The sequence below is a fragment of the Cyprinodon tularosa genome, unplaced genomic scaffold (genome assembly GCF_016077235.1).
Source record: "Cyprinodon tularosa strain WSP-4 unplaced genomic scaffold, ASM1607723v1 ctg315, whole genome shotgun sequence".
In the NCBI taxonomy this organism is placed as follows: Eukaryota; Metazoa; Chordata; class Actinopteri; order Cyprinodontiformes; family Cyprinodontidae; genus Cyprinodon; species Cyprinodon tularosa.
This window is the reverse complement of record NW_024039025.1, coordinates 919,399-941,800: the sequence shown is the minus strand read 5'-3', so window position 1 is coordinate 941,800 and position 22,402 is coordinate 919,399. Positions and strand designations below refer to the sequence as shown.

General features: G+C 36.2%; 1 protein-coding gene across 1 annotated transcript in view; it reads left to right on the top strand.

Annotated features, from left to right (window-relative positions):
* Positions 1 to 22,402, top strand: part of xkr6b (XK, Kell blood group complex subunit-related family, member 6b) — a 94,843-nt gene that overhangs the window by 8,404 nt on the left and 64,037 nt on the right. The window lies entirely within an intron of this gene.

Genomic DNA, 22,402 nt, shown 5'->3' with positions numbered 1-22,402 from the left:
ATTTGTAGATTTCTAAAGCCCAGATAATGCAGACAGAAGGTCAGACATGGGGAAAGGGTCATTTTATGCATTTCTTTTAAAATAAGAGGGGCACAGTGGGAAGGGAGGATGTTGAGGCATAGCCAGTGTGAACTCGGGGTATGAGCAGTTATATTGCAAAATGATTTAAAGTGGGATTTAAAATAGGAATTTTACTGGATAAACATGCTCAGATTAAAGCCTTTTTTCTGATTTCGAAAAAAATGTGTCTATTTATTTTTTTAAACATCCCTAATTAAGGTGCATTATTTTAAACATCCCTAATCAAGGTGCCAGTAAGTTTCGAGAACAAAAAAGAAATCTGTTTTGCATCCCTCCATTTATCTATGCCTCAAACTCTCCTCTGTGACATCCAGGAATTTCACAAAAAAACACAGATTAAAGGATTTCCCTTAAACTGTGTAGACTACTGCAATGCTGCAAATCTGGTTAGTTGGATTACTCTTTAGTCTCTTATAAACGCAGCTCACCACAGATATACATGACAAGAACGGCCTCATGGTTGACATCTGCCTCGGTTTTCTTGTCGTACAAGTATTAACACAGCTTGCAAAGGAGTTATAACAAAAGCCTCTTTTGGGTGGTTTGGCAGCTTCTTCTTGCCAAAAAGGAAAAGCTTTGTTGATGCAGTATGGCAAAACATTGAGATAATATAAAGCTAAATCTGACTTTATGGGTGAAAGTGGAAAAAGAGACAAGGTGAAGGGATGATAATCCATATGTAGTGTGTTGTGTAAGTGTTTCAACAGAAAAGAAGAATGTTGTGTTCTTACCACTGGAGTAGTTAAAGTAAGTAGTAAAAAAAATGCTTTTTTACATTACTTTACCTTGTGCTTAAAAAAACATTTTTTTATCTCTGTAAAAGTAATCTATTTGTTTTACAAATGTATCTCCAAAGTACGTTTAGAAGAGTTAAACTCAAAGTATATAATCCAACTCAGCAGATGGTTTTTATTCCTCAAGGAACGAAAAAGATGAACATAAATAAAAAAAATGCCTTAATTTAAAAAAATTTTCGTCCAGCTTTAAATCTTATTTACAGACTCTGTTGTTGCTCCAGAGCCTGATAGCATCAGTCTACTCGTTTTCTCATTAACGATGATAACAGGGAGCAAACCTTTAAAGCAAGCTCTCCAAGAAAACCCCCAATTATGTGACAGGAATGTGAGAAAAGACAGCTTTTCGCAGAGCGTAATGCAGATGGGAGCAAAGAGACAGAAAGCCAAAAATGGCAGATAAATATGGGCTTCAGCTACTAAAGTAGCAGAGCGGGAAACAGATCTTAAAAGGGGAATTTAATCACTGTTTTGGTTTTATGTCATTTGGCTTTGGGTTCAGGTTGGGTTGTTGAATTCAATTCTTTGGGTTTAGCATGTGTTTCTTCGTAGAAATAACAAACCTTGTATCTCATAAGTCAGCTGGTTTGTGTTTAAGTAGCACCTGAGGGAAAAATCAGGTGAAAATCAGAAATAAATGATTCATTAACATGTTTAGATAATTTGAGTCTTTTTGCAAGCGGCAACACGCCTTCTGTCGAGTACTCTTAAGGTTATGAATAGGATGAATGAATAGGAATGAAAGGGCTTGTGATGAGGCCTGATTTAGCTGCATCAAACTTGTGGAAAAAAACTTTACACTACAAACCCTAAAGCCCTGATGCCACACTGCTGCTGCCTCCCCAACAAGGTCAACAGTAGATGGTATTTTTTGCCACACAATCTACATTAATCAAGTGGGAATGCTTATGCATTCCCACTTATTGTTTTTCTGTTTCTCTTTATTATTATTATTATTATCAAGTGGGAATGCTTATGCATTCCCACTTATTGTTTTTCTGTTTCTCTTTATTATTATTATTATTATTATTATACTTTCCGTACGTTTTTCCGTCTCTAACTAGTTCCCCATACTTCAGCCGATTTCAACAAATTTGGTATCAAAACGTTCAGCTTCTTCTGGTCCATCCTGCTGTATCTTGTGATAACTTCAGCTATTATACTTTTTTAAATATTTAGCTTTTTATGACTTTTTCTGTCCCATTGAAATACATGTAAAACTTCAAAAATTCCACTGAATCTTCAGCTACTTTGCCCTTTAACTACTTCAGCATACTTTCAGCTAGAAACACCATTCAACTTTTAAAATGTTTCCGTATCTTTCTGCTATTACTATCTATCTCAGCTTTTTGCTAACTTTTACAGTTTTGCTTCAGTGAAGATTCAAACTTTAAAAGAAATTTTAAAGATTTTCAGATTTATAATGGAAGTCTATGGACGGAATTCTTCAACTGCTAGAGTGCGTGCTCTAGCTTTTGAGCTGTTCTGGTTTTTCCGAACAAATTGTTCTCAGTCCCTCATTTTTCACTCAGTTGAAATAAATTATACATCAAAACGTAGGGATTTTTGTCAGGATTCAGGAAATATAACCCTCATTTGTGTGGCGTTTACGGTTTTCCGACAGTTTGGCCCAGACCACGAAGAAGTCCACACTTCCTCAATAGAAATCCAATGAGAGCTCTCTGAAAATCCGAACTGAAAATTCAAAACAACAGACTTTTTCGTATCGCTCCCATTTGGGAACCGTTCGACGTAGCAACATGAGCCTTGCTAAAGTTGTTCCTCAGACCTTCCTAGCACTCACATTGAAGGAATTGTGTCGATATCTTTTATCGTTTAGCTAGGAAAAAGGTTTGTTCGGGGGTAACAAATCTGTCCGAACACCAAAATCGAGATTTTGACAATTATACACTTTTTTACATCGTCACCACGCCTAGACGAAATATTGTAGAAATATGAACATTACACCAGTTGTAGTCCAAAGATGGCTGACGCTCACGGTGAAAGAATTTTTTGAATACCTAATACGGTTTTGGCTCACCGCTCGTTTGTTCGGAGGGAAAGTTTTGCTTTTGAGAGTTCTGCTCTACCATTGTGCTGCATGTTAATCAATGAGACCAGCAGGATTTCTCAAACATTTATATTTCTCCTTCCCATTAAGGTTGTGAATGAGCTACATCCATGAAAGTCACCCCAAACGGAGACAAAGGATAGCTCTCGCTTAGACTGAAAGAATTTTTTAGATACCATTTACGGTTTGTCTTCAGCACTCGTTTGTTCGGAGCTGATAATCCCATTCAAAAAAGCCTGAGAACTAAGGAACGAAAGTGAAGCGCATGTCTCTCTGTCACTGACAGGCTCGTTAAGCGTTGTCAAGGTAACCGTGCTTCAAAGAGATTTTACCTCCACCACTTTAAACAGCACATTTTAATCTAATGGAGGGAGACAACACTGATTTAACATTAGGAAGTGGATACAATATGACTACTGGCCATGACCCTTCCCTTCACACGCAACCCTGATGGACTTTCAAAATAAGACTCCGGGGACCCTTCAAAATAAAAGCCCCTACATTAAACTCATATTTTTTTCCCAGCATATGGCTCAACATTATGATCTGAACTCAACCACTTTTTTAAAATTAGACTCTAGGGGGGTTTTCAAAACACACCCCACAGCAAATTTCAAAATAAAAGCCTCCCATTGCCACTTCATCTACTGCCCTAATAACAGGGGAAAAGAGTGATTTAATGATTGGAAAGTCATCAAGTATCACTGCTGGGTCTGACCCTTTTCTCAACACACTACTGCTAGACTTTCAAAATAAGACTCCGGTGACCCTACAAAATAAAAGCCTCTATATTATACTCGCGTATTAATTGATGCAAATGGCTCAGCATTATGACCCAAACTCTACCAGTTTGTTTCTATTAGACTCTAGGGACCTTTTCAAAACATACCCCAGAGTGAATTTCACAATAAAAGTCTCCCATTTACGCTCTAATACAGCATCTATTCACCCAATAACATGGAAAACCAGTGATTTCATATTTAGAAATGGATTCTATATCACTGCAGGGCATGACCCTTCCCTTGACACACATCCATGATAGACTTTCAAAATAAGACTAAAGGGACTCTACAAAATAAAAGCCTCTTCCTTACACACACTCATTCATTGTGCCGTATGGCTTGTAGCTATGACCCAAATTCAACCAATTTCTTCAAATTACACTACCAAGGCCTGTTGACCACACACCTCAGTGCATATTTCTTAATCAGGTTCTAAGATTTACACTGTAATAAAGCATCTGCTAACCTTGTAACATGCAGCCTAAGCCTGCCAACGGTGTTTTCATTACCACAGCGGCTCGTAACATGCAGGTTCAATTTTTTTATAAATTCAGCTCCTTAAGTGGTATTAGCTCTCTTTCTATAAGCTTCTCTATCTGTCCTTCCTCTGCTTCTCATGGTCAGTCTTGCACATAGGTTTGTAGATTTTCAATCCTCTAAGGATGACACTGTTTTCTTTATGCTGATCAACCGACACATTTTAAATAATTTTCCAATTGTTTTGCCAAGTCTTGACATTTCCACATATGATTTCAAAATTTTGATACTTATTCAATACCATCTTCCTCAACATTTTACTTCCCATCCTTAAGCTACTAATTTTTTCTTCAACCAGATAAGATTAAAGTTTTTCTTTGTAATTTCTTTTCTACTTCAGCTAATTTCATACTTTTCAGCCTATGTTGTGAACTTTGGCTTCATTCTGCTCTGTTTCAGGACAGGAATTAAGCTTTTCTGTTTGCTGCTAATTCATAACGCGCCTGACATGTTTCTGGAAAGTAGGTAAACCCCCCTTCAAAATTTCTTTATACATTTTTCTAGAAACTTGGGAGACATTATATTAAGACCCTTCTAGTGCCCACATTCAAGACATTTTTTGATATCATGTATGGTTTGGCTGTGCAGCTTTTAAGATGAGTTTGTTTCTGCCATTTTACTGCCAAATGATTCTACCCTACAAAATCTTCAGATGATTCAATTGTTTTCTGCAGTTTGAAGTTTTCTGATGACTTCCTATCACATTTTCATATGTTCTTCAGGTAATTTCAGCTTTTTTCATTCAGCAAAAGCATTCCCACTTTGATGTTTCTCCGAAACAGCTTTTTCTAGTTATTATTATTATACTTTCCGTACGTTTTTCCGTCTCTAACTAGTTCCCCATACTTCAGCCGATTTCAACAAATTTGGTATCAAAACGTTCAGCTTCTTCTGGTCCATCCTGCTGTATCTTGTGATAACTTCAGCTATTATACTTTTTTAAATATTTAGCTTTTTATGACTTTTTCTGTCCCATTGAAATACATGTAAAACTTCAAAAATTCCACTGAATCTTCAGCTACTTTGCCCTTTAACTACTTCAGCATACTTTCAGCTAGAAACACCATTCAACTTTTAAAATGTTTCCGTATCTTTCTGCTATTACTATCTATCTCAGCTTTTTGCTAACTTTTACAGTTTTGCTTCAGTGAAGATTCAAACTTTAAAAGAAATTTTAAAGATTTTCAGATTTATAATGGAAGTCTATGGACGGAATTCTTCAACTGCTAGAGTGCGTGCTCTAGCTTTTGAGCTGTTCTGGTTTTTCCGAACAAATTGTTCTCAGTCCCTCATTTTTCACTCAGTTGAAATAAATTATACATCAAAACGTAGGGATTTTTGTCAGGATTCAGGAAATATAACCCTCATTTGTGTGGCGTTTACGGTTTTCCGACAGTTTGGCCCAGACCACGAAGAAGTCCACACTTCCTCAATAGAAATCCAATGAGAGCTCTCTGAAAATCCGAACTGAAAATTCAAAACAACAGACTTTTTCGTATCGCTCCCATTTGGGAACCGTTCGACGTAGCAACATGAGCCTTGCTAAAGTTGTTCCTCAGACCTTCCTAGCACTCACATTGAAGGAATTGTGTCGATATCTTTTATCGTTTAGCTAGGAAAAAGGTTTGTTCGGGGGTAACAAATCTGTCCGAACCCCAAAATCAAGATTTTGACAATTATACACTTTTTTACATCGTCACCACGCCTAGACGAAATATTGTAGAAATATGAAAGTTACACCAGTTGTAGTCCAAAGATGGCTGACGCTCACGGTGAAAGAATTTTTTGAATACCTAATACGGTTTTGGCTCACCGCTCGTTTGTTCGGAGGGAAAGTTTTGCTTTTGAGAGTTCTGCTCTACCATTGTGCTGCATGTTAATCAATGAGACCAGCAGGATTTCTCAAACATTTATATTTCTCCTTCCCATTAAGGTTGTGAATGAGCTACATCCATGAAAGTCACCCCAAACGGAGACAAAGGATAGCTCTCGCTTAGACTGAAAGAATTTTTTAGATACCATTTACGGTTTGTCTTCAGCACTCGTTTGTTCGGAGCTGATAATCCCATTCAAAAAAGCCTGAGAACTAAGGAACGAAAGTGAAGCGCATGTCTCTCTGTCACTGACAGGCTCGTTAAGCGTTGTCAAGGTAACCGTGCTTCAAAGAGATTTTACCTCCACCACTTTAAACAGCACATTTTAATCTAATGGAGGGAGACAACACTGATTTAACATTAGGAAGTGGATACAATATGACTACTGGCCATGACCCTTCCCTTCACACGCAACCCTGATAGACTTTCAAAATAAGACTCCGGGGACCCTTCAAAATAAAAGCCCCTACATTAAACTCATATTTTTTTCCCAGCATATGGCTCAACATTATGATCCAAACTCAACCACTTTTTTAAAATTAGACTCTAGGGGGGTTTTCAAAACACACCCCACAGCAAATTTCAAAATAAAAGCCTCCCATTGCCACTTCATCTACTGCCCTAATAACAGGGGAAAAGAGTGATTTAATGATTGGAAAGTCATCAAGTATCACTGCTGGGTCTGACCCTTTTCTCAACACACTACTGCTAGACTTTCAAAATAAGACTCCAGTGACCCTACAAAATAAAAGCCTCTATATTATACTCGCGTATTAATTGATGCAAATGGCTCAGCATTATGACCCAAACTCTACCAGTTTGTTTCTATTAGACTCTAGGGACCTTTTCAAAACATACCCCAGAGTGAATTTCACAATAAAAGTCTCCCATTTACGCTCTAATACAGCATCTATTCACCCAATAACATGGAAAACCAGTGATTTCATATTTAGAAATGGATTCTATATCACTGCAGGGCATGACCCTTCCCTTGACACACATCCATGATAGACTTTCAAAATAAGACTAAAGGGACTCTACAAAATAAAAGCCTCTTCCTTACACACACTCATTCATTGTGCCGTATGGCTTGTAGCTATGACCCAAATTCAACCAATTTCTTCAAATTACACTACCAAGGCCTGTTGACCACACACCTCAGTGCATATTTCTTAATCAGGTTCTAAGATTTACACTGTAATAAAGCATCTGCTAACCTTGTAACATGCAGCCTAAGCCTGCCAACGGTGTTTTCATTACCACAGCGGCTCGTAACATGCAGGTTCAATTTTTTTATAAATTCAGCTCCTTAAGTGGTATTAGCTCTCTTTCTATAAGCTTCTCTCTCTGTCCTTCCTCTGCTTCTCATGGTCAGTCTTGCACATAGGTTTGTAGATTTTCAATCCTCTAAGGATGACACTGTTTTCTTTATGCTGATCAACCGACACATTTTAAATAATTTTCCAATTGTTTTGCCAAGTCTTGACATTTCCACATATGATTTCAAAATTTTGATACTTATTCAATACCATCTTCCTCAACATTTTACTTCCCATCCTTAAGCTACTAATTTTTTCTTCAACCAGATAAGATTAAAGTTTTTCTTTGTAATTTCTTTTCTACTTCAGCTAATTTCATACTTTTCAGCCTATGTTGTGAACTTTGGCTTCATTCTGCTCTGTTTCTGGACAGGAATTAAGCTTTTCTGTTTGCTGCTAATTCATAACGCGCCTGACATGTTTCTGGAAAGTAGGTAAACCCCCCTTCAAAATTTCTTTATACATTTTTCTAGAAACTTGGGAGACATTATATTAAGACCCTTCTAGTGCCCACATTCAAGACATTTTTTGATATCATGTATGGTTTGGCTGTGCAGCTTTTAAGATGAGTTTGTTTCTGCCATTTTACTGCCAAATGATTCTACCCTACAAAATCTTCAGATGATTCAATTGTTTTCTGCAGTTTGAAGTTTCTGATGACTTCCTATCACATTTTCATATGTTCTTCAGGTAATTTCAGCTTTTTTCATTCAGCAAAAGCATTCCCACTTTGATGTTTCTCCGAAACAGCTTTTTCTAGTTTTTATTTAAAGCTACTTAAAGTCATCATGCTACCTCCCTGCCCTCCATCTTTCCCTTTATGTCTGTGTGTGTGTCTTCCCATGTTGCCTCCACATAAAGCTGCACTTGACCTCCATTTCTGTCAAGGAAAGTGGAGCATCTGGCTTCTGCCCCATTACAAGTAAACTCCTCCTCCCTCCTGCTCTGTCTTCCTCACCCTGCTATACCACACATCTTCTACTCCCTCCAGAGCCATGCTTCAGATCTCTCACTTTCTGCACTTATTTCTACCTGCTAATGCGCTGACAGAACGTCTCGTTTCTGCTGGGAGGCTGTTCCACTTCAGTTCACGCTTGAACCTGTAGCTTCATGGCTCACCTATAATGCTGCATTCATTCCATTCATCTACATTCAAGTTTTGTCTTTAACCTTCTTTTATGCTCATGTAAACTGAAATGACATTATAGAGTGAATCGATACAGGGCCAGCAATGGATCAAGTAGTTTGATGTTGAATGGTAAAAGCATAAGTATTGCACGTAATTCTTCTGATAAGAGTTTTATATTATTGCAGATCTCAGTGGAAAACACGTCCAACATGAACTGTTTAAGTGCGTGTGACTGAGAGGAGATCAGCAATCACAGAGAAGCTTTTTCATGAATCAAAACTTAAAACAAGCAATAGTGTCACATTAGATAAAATTACATTAAGAGGAAATTAAACTATATGCATAAAAATACTATATGCATATCCATATGCGTAAACTGCAGTTTACGCATATGGAAATTTAGCCCCAGGATTTGCAGGACATCCATGTTAAAGAAATATGAGATGTGCAAATGTCTGAATCTGTAAATGTAAGTCAGTAGCATAAATACATTTTGAATTTGTGTTTGTTACTTGTTGTTCACTTAGATCCATGTGACATTGGATTTTTTAACAGTGAGAATACACGTTACACAGTTAACAGTTTGCAACAGTCATGTAGAAATCAAAAATTTGTGCAAAATATACACACGTACGAATATCAAAATTATAAGTACCAATTTAGATGCTTTACAACCAAATCTAACAACCCCTAAAGAAGATATTTCATTTCTTACCAGTTGGTGGTGGTAATGCACCTGAAGGTTGTTCCCCCAAATGCTTTTAACCCTTAAATGAGAAGTCACAAAAATTTTTATTTGAAATGAAATTCTTTTATTACCTTTTTATGACTTATTTAGGCTAAAAAGACACACTTAAGTATAGTTTATATTTTTATTTTTCAATTCACTCTTTGTATCCCCTTGGAAAAAATGCTCATTAGTTGTTACAATACCAATTATAATCTTTGTAATACTTATATATCAAAAAGCTAAGCATTCTAAATGATGAAGCTTTGCTGTATGTTGCATTTTTTGTAGAAACCTAACAGAATTTCAACAATTTTGAATACCCCCCCCCCCCAAATAAAACAAAAAACAAAACAAAAATGCAATTAAATTTGAACGCTAAGCATGTTTGAAGCCATATCATTGAATTAATCAGTTAGTAACATCTCCATCCTGGAGAGCCCTTACTTAGCTTCTAGTGGCATTGAAAGCTGAAGAAACAGTAGTGAACATTTCAGCCAGTAACAATCCAAAGCCTTACTTTGCAACTCTGGCACGTGATTGAGATCTGTCCATTTTGGCACATCCTGCAGAGGCCCTTTCCTAACAGAATAGGGAAGAGCCCTATTACATCATAATGCATATAATCAGGACTGACAAAAATGCAACAATGGCTTAACCTAACCTCACAATGTGTGTTACTTTTCAAACAGGCTGCCATTTTGTCTTTACTTTAGATTTTAATCAGGTCACATGACCACATTATTCTCCCCCACTTAAATTTATCCATTGAAATAAATTGTGGGTGTTTGATCAGCCTTTTGCCTGTGAAATGTCTGTATCTCCCAGGATACAAAAACTGACAAGAAGAAGAGGAAGAAGATGAAAACAGAACCATTCTTTGAACAATATATCCTTCATGCTTTGGAAACGTAATTTCAGCCAAGATAAGACATACAATCAATATTGTTTTTTTTTTTTTTGTCTTCTTATTGTCTCTCTCATTTAATGTTGGTTGCCAAACAACCTACAGGTACATTACTGCCACCAACAGGAGTATGACTGCCTCATTGAGGGTTGGAGATTACTACTTTGCAAAGATATAATTTTGTTCTCACATATCAAACATCTGATCTCACATGTATATATGAGCTGACTTCAAGAAAAAAATTAAGTCTTAAATTTAATAACATATAATTGGTTTACATGTACAAATTTTCATACACAAGCTTATAACAGTTAACTTACCCCATAAATATCAAGAAAAGTTTTGCTGTGATATCAAGCTTCATGTTACAAACCATCAATCTGCAAACTTTCAGTCTAGAGCTGTGGCTAGATTGGCAGAAAATAATCCCATTTACATTTAGCGGACATTTTCTTAGTGCTTCAAACCTAAAACGCGTATGTAACTAATACTGTAATCATTACACAAAAAAAGAGTATGTGCCACTAATGTTTTCTTTACACAACGAAGTGGCCTTCATGAGTTTTAGTAGCTGCCACAGTAGGCCATCGAGGTGTAAGGTCCTCTGGAGGAGCATGTTGCTCTCACACTGCAAAGGCAGAAATGTAACACAAAAATGTGTCCTTTTTTTGATAAGAATTCCACATGGTGCCCAGGTACAAATAGATGCATTGAAAACAACAACAAAAATTAAATTGAAAAAACGACTTTCAGTTTCAATAATATGTTGTTCAATATTTAGAGTTGCTTAACATTTAACTGTTTACATTTCTGGAAAACACAACATTTATTCACAGAAGAATACAAATGCAAATTAGAATCAATTGCATTAAGAAACGAATATGGTGAGCTGTCTAAATTCAAATGTATAGCACTTGTAATGGTTGTGACTTGAGATTAGGAAGTAAAGGTCACTGTACAACCCACCTCCAAAAATTAGGCTACAGCACTGAATATAGCTCTTAAATGAAAACACAGAGCATAAAACTGTCCTATATTACCCTGAATTGAAGTATTCTCACTTTTATGTTACATGACAAACACAAATTTCTGTATATTGTTTCAAGAAGTAAGAGACCGACACAAAGCTGTTCATTATTGTGAAATTAAAGAATCAGGAACATGCTTTTGATTTCATTTTTTAAATTAATATGCAAAAATTGTGGTGCACATCTCCATGAATGATTCAGACAGAAATCTACCTCCATATAATGCCTCCACCTTCTTTGGCCATCCATTTATGCCATCCATTTCTCCAGCAAAACTGACCGACATTTACCTGCTCAAGAACCATCACCACAGTGTAGATGTGCCATCACCATGTGTCACCTTAGCGACTGTTTCTTATTCAATAAAGGAGCTAATTGCTTGGCAGTTTCTCTGAGTAAAACATTCCCAGCCTGTGGGGTGAAGAGGATGGCCCATGTGGGCATAAGACTTCCTTCTTGTGTGAGTGATGGTTTCATAACTTAGTCCCTACCTATAATATCTAAATTGTAATGAAGTTAGCCCATGTCTATGTAAAATTGATTTCTTACCTTAATTCTCAGCACAACATCAGGATGATGCTGCAAAGAAACATAAACTCTAATTTCAAGGTAAAAAAAAAATACAAAGCCAGGCTTTTACACAGTTTTATCATGTTCCCCACACATGCACACGCACTCCTCTCTTTGAAGCTACTTGTGCTTTCTTCATCTCACGGTGCCCTAAAAAGGTCCATCAGTAGCGTTCAGCAAAGACCACCATTGTTACAGTCTAATCATGGACAACGCTCCAGGCGTCTGTTTGATAAACGGACATTCTTTGCTCATAAATAATTAAAGAGCCCTGTTAGTGCTCTTACTCTCAGCATAATGTTTGCAGGGTTTTTCCAGGCATATCCTCACATTTGCTTGCTGATGCCTTGCTAACAACACTGCTACATTTGCTCAGAAACATGCAAAATGTAGATACACTGAATGCAGGCTGCTTAACAGTTATGAAAGCATTGAGTTCATGGTATAAGAATGAAATCATTTTCAAAACATGCTAAAAAAAAACGATTTTTATAATTGAGATGGCTTAGATGCTAAACCAGAACTTTTACCTTCCCTTTCTTTTTTAGAAAAAGATTTACAGGTGGCATTTTATCTCATCCCCTCAACCACTGTTAACTGGATTCATGGATTAAAAATGTCAAAATTCTCCTTTAAAGTAAGTGATTTGTTTAAAAAAAATGTTTCTGTCATTGTAAGTCTGTATGGTTCCTGCTGCAGTAAATCTTTTTATCATGTTAGTAAATAATCTCTCTTGTAAGAACGATCTGATATGGCCCACATAATGTTCAGTTCATATTTAGAACAGCCTACATTCAGGCCTCCTGCTCAGCAGTCCGTCACTGTCCTTCCCGCGTCCTTCTTATTTTTTTTATTTTTTTTTAATGGGATTGTTACTGAACTGCTTCTTCTCTGTCATGTGACTACAGGATGTTGATTTGGTTTCTGGAGGGAAAATTAGAGGATCATTTTAGAGTTCCAGCAGTAACCAGTTAAGGTTATACAGCACTGTTACCTCAGGCTTGAATAGAGGCTCTAAGGTGCCTTTCATTATGCTCTAACACCTTTACAGCTCCTTTTTACAAATTGCTGTTTGCTATCAAAAGGAAACAGTGGCCTCAACACTTATTTAACAATAAGAATCCACTGATGCCTCAGTACCCGTTTATAGAAAAATCTCACACCACCTGCCTATTACTCATACCATGCATGTGTAAAAATCAGTATGTGAACACGTGAGCCGCATGCATAAGAGGTGTGAATGTTCTCTTGCCTTATGCTACGATGAGTGTTGAGATGCATGTGACTCATGTACTATGGTTTTGTGTAACGCACCATAGTCTGCTTAGAATTTCCCTCAAAAAGTAGAGATTTTGTTATCGTTAATCAGATTACAGCATTTATAAAAAGCATAGGTACATTTGAATTCAGTATCTATTTTAAACACACACACTGTTTAGATTTAGTCAATGCAACTCTTTGGTAAACATTGCTATGGTAATCTAACATTAGATTTCAAGGAAGTTCTGACATTCTGGGCGTTCAGGATGTTTAGGGATCCTGTTGAGTTGAGCATTAAATATAAACCAATGCTTTGTAAAGCACTCATGTTAGAACACAATATATTTTCAGATTTCTGCAGACAGAAGGTTCTGATGTGATCTCTCAAAAAAAAATGAACAGTAGTAGCCATTCAAAATGGCCCTTCCAAGTCAAACGGCAGCTGAATGGCAGCTCACTTCTCTGCGACTCCCAGGAAAATACCCTCCAACTTCCAACAACTGGAGTGACCCTCTCCTTCTCCTGGGCGTGCATATTTTTTTTTACTCTGAATCCACCCTTTCACTGAATTACAGGGTCTGACCAGGAGATGACTCTTCTCTTTAGATCTTAATGTTCACAAATCATGACAGATTTGATTACGACATTTCTGTTTTCAAAACATCCATGTGAGATAATGGTAACAACTGTATTTTAGGCTCTAGTGGACTTTATTATCATTTTTAAGTAGTCAGACAGGAAATGGGATTAGAGAGAGTGGGAAGATATGCAGCAAAGTCTACCAGGCTGGGACTCAAACTTGTGATGGCTATGTCAAGGACCGAAGCCTCTGTACATAGGTTGTGCTCCAAACGTAACCATAGTTAATTTAATTAAACACTGTAACTTTAGCTTTATAAGATCTCTTGAATGTCATTATCTGGAGAGATGAACATTATACTGTCATTAATCTGAAAATTGTAACCAGACTTTTAGAAGTCTGCAGTTTTCCTTTATGCCACACAGTAAAGTGGTCTGTTTGATCTATTCATTATGATTGTTTTTAAAAGCCTAAATGTTACATGTCATGGATTTGTTTAGCACAGCCTGAGTAAGAATAGAATATAAAATCCCTTTATTGTCCCACAATGGGTAAATTGTGGTGTTAAAACAGCAAAAGTTGTCACACAAACGTGGACCTTAAAAAGTGCATAAAATATAACAGAATAAGTGGCAGTTAAGGGCAGTAAGTAGAAAAATAACTGGAAAATGCTTGGAATACAATATTTTTATATGGTACTTTGTACGAGTATTCATATAAGACAATTTAAAAACAGGCTGTCAGATTTTCCCCCATAATATAATTATAATATTGCATTGGTGTATTGTATATTAATACCAATATCAAAGTTAGTGGTTGTATTATTCCGGGAGGGAATAATACACGTCGAGAGGAGCCAGTTGAGGTGGCTTGGGCATCTGTTTAGGATGCCTCCTGGACGCCTCTCTGGTGAGGTGTTCCGGGCACGTCCCACCGGGGGGAGGCCCCGGGGAAGACCCAGGACACGCTGGAGAGACTATGTTTCTCGGCTGGCCTGGGAACGCCTTGGGGTTCCTCCTGAAGAGCTGGAAGAAGTGGCGGGGGAGAGGGAAGTCTGGGCCTCCCTTCTTAAGCTGCTGCCCCCGCGACCCGACCCCGGATAAGCGGAGGAAGATGGATGGATGGATGGATGGATGGATGGATGGATGGATGGATGGATGGATGGATGGATGGATGGATGGATGGATGGATGGATGGATGGATGGATGGATGGATGGACGGATGGTTGTATTATTTATTGATATTTAGCTCAGGGGGCATAATGAATACAAGGCATGCAGGAACTGTCTGAGGTGCTGAAGTCTGTGGCACATGGGAGCGTGTTACAAAACATTATTTCTTAATGTAGTCTTTTCCCTCAATTAAAAAATGGTCTCATATTAAGGAAGAATTTCCAATTGTTTTTTTTTTGTGTGAGTCTATGGCACAAAACAAAAGATGAACTTGTTTCGAAGTTTTCTATGCATCTAAAGGGAGGTGGAATGTGCATTAGGTTTAGGAGATTTTTGAATATGTAGGACATTAGATTACAAATTAAAATAGACTGTGTGAGTATGGAGTACGTCATAGAAATGCATTGTTCCTCTTCTGCAGTGGTTTTAGGATAAAACAGAGTGAGTGAAATGTTTTCAGTCCCCGTGTCTGACTGGATTAGTGTGCAGTTCCGTCAAAGGACATAGCGGCTTAAAAACTGCAAGTATGAATGCAGTACCTTCAAACAGAAGAAAAATGTCTGAAAGCAAGAAGTTAAAATTTCCCCAGATATCTCCTTTATATTTACTACAGCACTTTTTGTATTTAGTGGCTGTTATGTTTTGAACCCTTTGAATACATTAATCTTTAAATGGCTTGGAATAAATTCACATTCAGAAATTTGCAGTTGGTTTTGTAGAATACTTTACCACAGTTATCTGCTCATTGTGAGGTGAAAAAGAAACTTTGCTTCTCATTTAGCCTTTTGTAGTTATTTTATACCTTTAAATGTGGTAAATTTGAGTACATTTAGGGCTTTTTTTTAAATTGAATTTGCGACTTGTTTTAGGTGCACGATTGTACAGTGGGTAGGGCTGTTACCTTGATGTAGCAGGGTTCTGGGTTCAATTCCTAGCCCGGGCCCTTTCTGTTTGGTTTGCATGTTCTCCCCGTGCATGCGTGGGTTCACTCTGGGTACTCTGGCTTCCTCCCACAATCCAAAAACATGACTGTTGTCCTTAGGTGTGAGTGTGTGTGTGCATAGTTGTGTGTCATTGTCTGTATCTGTGTTGTGCTGCAACAGACTGGCGACCTGTCCAGGGTGTACCCCGCCTCTCGGTGGACTTGTTTCAATAGTGATGTTATTAGAAATTGTCTGTTCATTAAGGAAAAGGACTAAGGGCTTAATGTCATATATTTATAGAACAATTGTAGAAGCCTGAATTTATACGTTGTAATTTTCCTGGTATGCATTAAGGTTAATGTTTTGGGTTTTGTTTTTCTTGCTAAATTTACTTTTCTTGAAATTATTACAATGTATTGGTAATTCATATTAATTTGGGGAATTTGTTTATTTAGCTATTGTAGTTATTTTGTTATTTGGTTTACACTTTTTAAAGATGATGCATCATGTGAGTTTCATGGTTTGTATATCTCACATAGTGGAGCCAAATGGTTTTTAAACCTCTGTCGCCTTTATATTTTGTATGTATGTTTGGCATAACTTTATTCTATCTACTCACTAAAATGTTTTTAAATGCAATAACATCTCTGTAGATTTCTGGGACGAATCATCAGGACAACTTGTGTTTGGAAATGTTAAGGGGGTAGCGAGTCAGGGCGGCTTCACTTATTTTTGAACCCTACAACAATAATCAAGGAAGTCATGAATAATTAATCAGAAAAAATAAGTTTAATGAAATGCTTTACTTATATTTTTTTAATATAACTGTTTTGAGGGGCAGTGACTGTCTGATTTCAGTAAAATCTGTTATCTCTTGGAATTATTCTCCCAGCTCAAAAAAATTGCTCAAATTGTTAAATTTTTCAGAACTGTTTTGTGTGATAATGGTATACTGAAATAAACGGTTCCTTTGCTAAGCTTTTTTCAGCCTTTCTTCAGGGATGCCAGTGATTTAGTACATTTAGCTTTTACGTTTTTTTCCCTTAAAAAAATCTGCTCTGATTACAGTGATTATCTGTGGGTTACATACTGTAGTTTAAGAAGAAGACGGAGCTGCGTTTGTGGTTGAGAGACACACGTTTCAAGACGATCAAAAGAAGAAAAGGGAAGTTTTTTTTAACAATGGCTTTTTAATGATTGTTCACCACTGTTGTCTTTATTGATTTGAGCCAAGTTTTATTCGTTTTCTGTATAAGGTTAATTGAAAAATACAAACAACAGTAGTTTTAGCTTATATTTCAGCAGTACCTGTAAATGTCACATCCCTAGCACTGCAGATTGGCGGTCTGTTTTAGTTCTGCATGGTTTCTGCTCATGTGTCCATTCAGAAGAACTAATTTAAAAGCTTCTATGCTTTCCTGTGAGGTAAGACTGTGTCAAGTCTTTATTGATCTTTCTCTCACTTAGCTTTAGTGTTCAGTTCCATATGCTTTTCATTTAGCTGCGTACTTACGAGTATAAACTCATATAAACTAAACATTAAATATGATTTCATGTAATTTATTGTGTTTTTTTTTTAAGCTCAGTTGAAATTTAATACAGTTAGAAGCACGTCCTAATACTATATATTTAGAAACTTTGACAAGACTGATTATTCATTTGGCTATTTAACACATTGGGCCGGATTTATCAAGATCCAATTTTTCGTGCAGTAATTTGCGCTCGCAAACTGGAATTTTGCGCGAGGGGCTGAACCATGGTTTGTGGGTGATTTAACAAGAGTGATTGCGTAACTGGTGGCAGGTGCAAAACTGTTGGAGACGCCCTATTTAAATGATGGTTTTGCGCGTTTTGTGGTTTGCGGCAAAGTAGTTTGTAGTCTGTACAAACTAGTGCATTAAGAAATTTAAATCTTACAGTGACCCCCAAAAAAAAAAAAAAAAAAAAAAAAAAAAAAAAAAAAATATATATATATATATATATATATATATATATATATATATATATATATATATATATATATATATATATATATATATATATATATATATAAAGAAAAAACTTTGGCAACCTTTATTCCCTAAGGTGGTATGTGGCAGAATTTCTACTTCACTGCTGTAAAAAAACAAAACAAAACAAAAAAAACAACAACAAAAAACAGGTGTTTTGTATTGGCCTGTAGAAAAATGCACATACCAAATGGCTCACAAGAAGTGACTGTGGATGAGCAGCATTGGCATGTTGCTCCACAGGCGCAGGGGGAAAACCCCGACCCCGTCGGACAGCACTTCGAACAGCACTTCTGAAAAACGAGATTGGAAGATCCCAGCTCTCGCTGCAACCGTACGCTGGAATGACCCAGATGCAAAAAAGTGCAAAGTTGCAAGGAGTTTTGTGATATCTGGTATTGCGTGCGTCCATTTGGAGTTCCGCCAACAGCTCCAAAATGGCAATGCAGGATAAACGATATGTTTTGATGATCGTTTCCTCCTTCATTGCAAAAATATTCACACGGAGTGAAAAAATGCGTTCTCTGCGTCTCCTTGCTTCATTTCGATGTCTCCTTCTAGCGACAATAACCGCTGCCATGTGTGCGCAATTACGCATACAGACCATTTGCACCTTCTTTTGAAACGTGTTAAATATAGAGTCAGATACCGTTAGCAAAATTGCTTTCAGGTTTAATAAATCACTTTGCGAGTCCTAAATTAATATATTTACATGTTCTCCTCCCACAAGACGCACTTTTGCGATTAAACGCCCCATATTGCATATTCATTGCAGAAAAAGTACTAAATGGATAAGAGGTGCTATTTAGGACGTTTTAAAGACCAAATGCTTTTAGCACGCTGTTGATAGATCAGTTTGTACATTTTTTAGCGTGCGCAGTGAAATAGCTCACGTTTTTATACACGCAAACCTTTGATAGATCCGGCCCATTGTGTAGTATGAGGCATGTGCTTGCCACTGGTAGTATATAACACTACAGGTGTTAAAAACATAAAATTTCCTGTAGTCTATATATCCTTTATGCTTATTTTAACCTATATAAAGCTCTGTGGAGTTTTTATGCAGAAGCGACTAGGATTAGAATGTTGTTTCAAACTTTTTTCAGAAAAGCAGTTTTTTTTCCTGAAAGGCAGAGGTAAAAAAAAAAAAAAAGCTTTTAGACTGTGAACACATATGCCAAACTGGCTGCGTGTTAGGACAACAAATGAAAGTGTGAATTGAGCTCAAATTAGGGCTAAACAGTTAAATATGCCCAGCAGCGAAATGAAATATGTTCAAAACAACTTTAATTTAAAATATAAGAATGATATCTTTATGAGAAAAAAAATCCTTTGATTCCAAATCAAACATATTTCAATTTTGTATTTGAGCATCAAAGTTTTTTTTTAAAGACTCGATGTCACATTAGCTTTTAAACTAATTTAGCAATTGGAATGTTTTCAAATCAATTCATAATGGATTTTCAAGGAGGCAAATAGAACATTATTTGGTGAAATAATATATTACTAAATGACTTTGCTTTTTAATTAGACAAATTAAACAAATTAATAGCCTTTATTATAATTGTTTAATCCTGTGGGAGTGTTCCTGGGAGATTAGTGAAGGTAAAGACCTCTCAGCTTCTTTAGCTTGGTTTGACTTATGATAATGCAAATAGTAGCTAGCAGACAAAGAAAATTTATTGAAAAGTATTTTTTGGTCATATTTTGCCAATCACATATAAAGGGCATATGTGGAAATACATAAACATGATTGTTATATCAGTGTTTAAACCCTTAGTAAAATCAAGTTTGTTTTTCAACTTTATAAACAACAGTATGTGGTACAATACAGTTGCCATTAACTTCTTTTTAGCTTGCTTTACAGATTGGGTGAACACATCAAATGATCAAAAATCATGAAAAACCAAGATTGTTTAGCTTTTAATTCTTTGCCTAACTTTGACAGACCTATAACCTGTATATATATATATATATATATATATATATATATATATATATATATATATATATATATATATATATATATATATATATATATATATATATATATTGTATGTATATATATATATATATATATATATATATATATATATATATATATATATATATATATATATATATATATATATATATATATATATATATATATATATATATATATTTCGGAAAGATTAGGTATTTCAAAGTTTAGGAAAGTTTTAGCATATCAGGCATGCAGCAAAGCAAGTTTACTCTCAAATAAAAGTCTCCAGTCTCTGGCATCTCAAGTTTTCTGTAAACTGAGAGAGAAATATTGTTTTTGCAAGAATCAGTTCCATTCCATACACTTAAGTTTTCATTGGTCTGCAAACTCTGGCCCTAAAAGTGGTTTGGTATTTGTTATTATTATTATTATTAGTCTGAAATTAATGTAATGGCTTATGGCATAACATAACAAATAAATACTATTTGTTAAAATATAAAAGTTATTACTAGTTGAGAAACCCAATGATTTGCTCTAATAAGCAGCAACTTAAAAAAAAAAAAAAAAACAGCATGAGAGTCCTTATCAAAGTTCTGAAATTCAAAGCCAGACAGGAAAAGAACTCTGGTGAATTCCACAATCACGCTAACGCTAACTTGATTAGTAAAAAAAATATGCAAAAAGCAAACAAGAGGAGAAAAGGGGGATATTTGAGGATGAAAAATTATATTTTGTGCATGAATAGCATGTTTTGCCTTTGAATCAACGGGAACCAACATTAACTTCTTCTATCGCAGCTTTCCAGGACCTGCAGCTGAGTAAAACATTGACAATCGAAGTCATCTGTTGTTAGGGTTTCTGAGTTCATACTTACAAACTGAAATTCACACCTAAGTAAGGGAACTTTAAACACTTTTTTGCAGAAAAAATTCTATGCAAGTGAAAATCTTTTACATGCTTATATTGATTCTTATCCATTAATGCCATATAATCAACTCAGCCATTTATTTTATGATATACAATTCTTAATTTACAACTTCCTAGGCCAGTTTACAAATGCAAAATATATATGACTAGAATATGTGCGAATAGACTAGGATCCCAATTCAATGGTGGAGATCGGATAGGGACATCAGCTTGTTCACTATTTTCTTTGAATGACAGTTTGTTTTTTTATATTTTGTTTGCACCCAGAGGGTTTAAGTTTTACTTTGATATCTGATATTTGTCAAAGATTGTTAGGTTGTCAGATTCCCCATCGCCTGAAAAGACAACTTAAACCTTTAAATGACAAAGATAAATGCCAGGTACAGAGGCCTGTTATTTTCAGTTGTTACAGGTAGAGTGTCAGATCATTGTATGGATGGGTGGATAAATGACTAGATGAATAGTTGGAAAGGCAACATTCGTATCAGAATTGCTCCATAACTTCACTACAGTTCCCTTCTCTACCTGCTACATTCCACCAAATCCAAATGCTGCACAGTCATTTTTTGACACCTCAGATCACTGTGTGAGTGTGAGTGTCTGTGTGGGCTTGTGTGCTTCTTTCCCACCTGGATTTGGACTGTTGATGTTGACGTGATGTGTCAGGTCTCATTTACACCTGTCCCTGCCAGAGACTATGCTAAATTAATTGAGCTGAAATATTAATTTGCTTAAGGTGTCGCAGAACGTCAGGGCAGGCAGTAAGAGGCATTGTGTTAAAGCTTGAGACAGAACTAATGTGTTTGACTGAAGAAACTGAGGAAGGGAGAGAAGAGAAAATCTCCTCTGAAATTTCCATTGAAGGAATATAAGTCCTGTACTGTATAATTCATTCATTTTTGAGTTGTCCATCAGTTTTGATTAAGTTGTCGTATAACAATTTAAGTAAAATGATTTATTATTTTACTTAATTGTATTTATTTTTGACCGATTAAAATCAATCAACCATAATAAACATTTAAACAAAAATCATGGTCAAAGTCTGGTACTGCCTTATGTAAAACCTGTAAAGTTTCTGTTTTCTCACTTTTGCTCTCTACTTTAAACATTATCCATGGTCTGAAAACATCAATAAATATGCACATATATAGAACTGTAAATTAGGTCATTTTATTCTCTGTAAACACTGACTTAGTGTCATAACTACCCAGTCAATCAACTAATGTTGTTCTGAGGCAGTGCTCTGCTTTTATTTAAATACTTCTGACCAATAAAGAAAAAAAGCCTTATCCCTGCCTACCTTATGCTACATATTTAAGATAAATATCGGCAATAAATAGAGGCTAAAGATACACCAGTTAAGCTCAAGGGAAAAATCTACATCCAATGTTGGATAAGGAATCCGTTTCAATCCAAAAAAACTCACATGGAAAGAAAAAGACAAATAGAAGAATTTTATGGATACAATTACGGTACTTTAATCTTTGGTGCTCAGACCTCGGCAGGGAATATTTTGCATTGATATGCATAAGCAGGAGTATAAGAACAGGGATGTTTCCCCCAGGCCTGAAACTGGTGATGGAGTGGAGATAGATGAAGTTGGTCAGTCCATGACTCCTGACTGGCGAGACGGTGTGCTTGAGCTGTATTGGTGAGATTCAGTAGACTGCGTGAGCTGATACTAGTGCTTTACTAAACATAGGTTGCATGAACCTGTCCATGATGAGCGAGCATTAGGGAAGAAAC